Source organism: Mytilus trossulus, chromosome 10, assembly GCF_036588685.1.
Source record: "Mytilus trossulus isolate FHL-02 chromosome 10, PNRI_Mtr1.1.1.hap1, whole genome shotgun sequence".
Taxonomy (NCBI): domain Eukaryota; kingdom Metazoa; phylum Mollusca; class Bivalvia; order Mytilida; family Mytilidae; genus Mytilus; species Mytilus trossulus.
The window spans coordinates 41972027-41976257 of NC_086382.1; the positions used below are offsets into that span (position 1 = coordinate 41972027).

The following is a 4231-nucleotide window of genomic DNA, read 5'->3' on the forward strand; positions in this document are numbered from 1 at the left end:
CACTTTGATCGAGTACATTCGTGTGCTAAGACGTGTTTGTTATCATATTTTGGGAGTGTAGAAGAAGACCCCAAATAACCGGTCAAGGGTTCATACACTTACACGAAAAAACTTTAAGCCAATCGAACTAGCAGGATAATTTATCGGTATGTTCGGACTGTATTCTTATTTGTTATGTAAAATCTAGATATTTCCGAAATAAAGCCGCCATTGTCTGATTATCATCTGAAGCGAGTTAGGCTCCTCCCCTCTCTATGATTTCCCCTGCGAATGAGGATATCTGATATCAACTTTACCATAATACATGAATAAAAACGATAACTGTAAGTAAAATACACTCAATCCAAATAATTTAACTAAATAGAAACTTTGCAAAATTCAGTATCGTTAGGTCGAAGAAATCGATTGTGGTCAATTACGGCTTGAAAACTATCGACTTTGCATAAAATATTGTGACTGTGTGAGAGTGGTTAAATTTACCCGAGAAGCTGCTCCATATGGATTAAATTAGGGATAAATTTTCTCAAAACTCGATTCATATATAATTTCATGGAATAAAGAAATAAAACAATCATAAAATTATTATACAATGTATTTACTTGAAAAATAACACAGGGTAACACACACATACAAGATTTATAATGAATTTTGCTTTTATTATATATATGTCATCATGGTCATGTGCAAAATAAATGTACAATAGTCTGGATGGGAACATTTTCATTTCAGTATTCAGGGTTTGAAATTAGCACGAGTCCACACACAATAGCCCCTACAATTACAAGCATTTAAGTGTGGGCTACTTCAATTTCTTTTTTTTTTGTATATTTAATATATATGTTGGCTATAAAATTTAAGCTGTGGGCTACAATGCTAAAATTTTTATTTCAATCCCTGGTATCACTATTTATTTCAAGAATATTTTATTGAATTATTATCTGGTCAATTTATACAATGTTATAATACACATCCCCCCCAAGAAAAATCATTTAGGGCAAATAAGAAAATATGTGTGTTTCCTATTTCCCCATTTACCCTATGATTTAAGGTTACAAATAGCTGCCTGCCTTAGAGTTTTTTTTGTCGTCTTTTCAATGAGCATTTTACAAGTCAGAATATCTCTCCTAATGTTGAATAAAATAAATTCCCTACCTACCTACCATATTTTTTTCATAGATATTATTTAATTTGGCCTTATATATATACATGTACATGTACTAATAAATCTTTTATTCCTGCAAAAAATGCACTGTTGAGTGTTGACTATAATTCTAGGACGACAGTGATCAGTTCTAATGTTGTTGTTTTTTTATCTTACAGATGGTGACAAAACAGCACAATGTTTAGACTGAATCATAATGAAAAAAACAAAAAGTGTATATTAGGTATTATTTTATTTTTAGATATTTTTATTTGCATGGATTATTTAATTACTTTATCAAATTATAAAAAAATAGTTTTTAATCATCCTGACTCGCTGTCATATGGAATACATATATTAAATGTACTTACATTGATCTTCAAAAATGTTTGTAAATAAGGTAACTTCACATTTAAATACTTCAATGTTTAAAATTGATTCTTAAAATGAAAACTGAGTTTGACAAGAAGCCATATTTTATCAAATCAATTAATGTAGACACATCTTTTTTACAGTTACAAATGTATGTGACAGTTAAACACTCAATAACTTTCTTTAATTAGTATAGTAAGATAATACATAGTGAATGAATTATAAAAAAGGTTGGATTCAGTTTTTAATTGTCAATTATACTTCCCTCCCCAATATTTTTCGAACTATCTATTCATATATGTTTAATAAATAATGCAACAATTTATTTTTAGTTAAACTTATTTCATTATCTCTTTATTAATTTCAGCTATGTCAACCAGAAGGACTTTGAACACAGTTATTGAATTAGTTTCCTTTGAGACTTTAACAGTAATTGTTAAGACTTGGAACCAGACAGAATGAAACTGTGAGAAAGTTTACTTATACATGTACAGTGTACATGTAGCTTCAATATGAATCAATTGATACACCGTAAGTATATCTTCTATGAAAGTTATAAATTGGTTGTTCATAAAATTTAGTTTTTACTAGAAAAATGCTAGATATATTTGAGCATAAAATACAAGACCAAATTTTATATTAAAACAAATACAAAAGTTTTTCTAAATATTACTATTTTTCCTATATATATCATGGTGATATTAGTCAAATTGTTAGATACAACTACACTGTATAGAATAGAGCATTTGTTATGTAAAGGATGTTGTATGATTGCCAATGACAAAACTCATCTAATGATAGACAAAATGACAGCAATTAACAATTGTAGCCTAAAGTAGGTCACCATACAGTCTTAAACAATGAGTAAATCCCATACCATACAGAGAGCTATAAAAGACCCTGTAATGACAAATGTAAAACAATTGTAACAAGAAATTTGGCCTAGTTTATGTACAAAATAATGAAAAAAAAATAAAAAATGTGATACAACAAACAACAACCACTGAATTACAGCCTCCTGAATTGGGACAGACATAAACATGTGGTAGAGTTAAACATGAAAGCTGGTGGCCAACCCTCCCCTTACATGAAACAGTGGTGTAACAGTACAAAATAAGAACAATTTATAAAATAAGTTGAAAAAGTATTAACTCATCAGATGGATACAAATAGAAATACATTTAACCAAAAAAAAGAGGAGACATGCCAGGTACAAGTATTCAAACAACTGAAAGACATTCAGTACAGATATGAGATTATTGACATTAAGCAAACTCAAGCTTAATATGAGGTGTGAAAAATAACCCTAAATATGATAGGTCCTGCAACTTTTGACTCAAAAAAAATCAAAATTAAAAGGGAACTGAATCTAAATTTTGTGTTAAAATTTCATGAGAAATTGTTTAAAGCAAAGAAGACTATAATATTTAAGGACTATTTTTGGTCCAAGAATAAAAAATGTTTGTCAACTATTTCAAAAAGACACATTATGTTTGGAAATGTATAACTTTCTTGGATGCACACATATAAAGTCTAAAATATATTTTTATTTGATCCAAAAAACAAGGAAAATTTTGTCTAAGTTTATTGCCATAGTAACTCTTAAATTGTAAAAAAAAACATTATTTTCTGAAAATGGTGTACCTTAGTCTAGTTTGGAAATTTTTTGAAATATTAAGGATAACTGTTATTTTTTTAGTAATATCTGGGCCAAATAAAAACCTTTTTTATTTAGCCCCTTCTACTTTGAGATATTGAACAAAGTGTTGTCATTTGAAAGGATGGATGGACAAACAATTATGGCATACCATATACATCCCTTACCTACTCACTGTACATCAAACCAGAAGTAACAAAGTTAAAAAAAAATGTTTATATATTTTCAGATCACAATTATGTCAACCTAATCATTGGAAGTTTACCAAGTTATATGAGACGCATTGAAAGCCTGTAAAGATTCTACATGTATACATAAATGGAATAGACTCATACTTACAAATAACAAGACTAATGCACTCTCAAACAAGGATTATTCATGTTTCAATGAGTGAATTGAAGTGCATACTAGCTGCACATGGATATTTTCGTTTTATTAAATTTTTGTTTTCAAAAAATTGCATGTCTTCATAAATTAATCATGAACATACATGTATTGTTGTTATTAATTAAAATAGAATAAAGAATAGTTTTATCTCAGACTCAATTTTAGCCAAATAATACAGTTAAATATGATTTAACTTTATTCCAAAAATATGAACATGTGATACAAGGAGATGTGGGGTATAGGTTCATTTGACGGCATCCCAACAACACAAAACACAATACTTAAAGTTGAATACAATTAACAGAATAGTTTAAAACTTTCAATTGGCCCTCATTTATCAAAAAGAGTGAATATATTCAAATTTATAGCCCAACAAATAAAGATCTGTCATCAACAAAAAGAAAACAGGAATAAAATTATCCCGCAAATGAATTATTATTGTGTTAACCGGGTTTACCAGATCTCAAAATGGATACATTATAAACACATTTGATTAAATAGTAGATTTTATGCATAAAACAATGCAGTATTACAACTGCTTTATCTACAAAGATGGAAGACCTGGATGCTTCATACTTTGTATTTAGATGCTTAATGTTACAAAGTTTCCATCAGTCGCATGTCTAATGTCCTTGACCTCATTTTCATGTAATGTGAAATTCTCTCTTGTTATA

General features: G+C 28.8%; 1 long non-coding RNA gene across 1 annotated transcript; it reads left to right on the top strand.

Moving 5' to 3' along the window:
* The first annotated feature begins 268 nt into the window (after window positions 1-268).
* On the top strand, window positions 269-3630 carry LOC134686255 (uncharacterized). The gene is made up of 4 exons (XR_010101578.1): window positions 269-323; window positions 1321-1385; window positions 1881-2044; window positions 3400-3630. It is a non-coding gene; the product is annotated as an uncharacterized LOC134686255 (long non-coding RNA).
* Window positions 3631-4231: the final 601 nt, after the last annotated feature.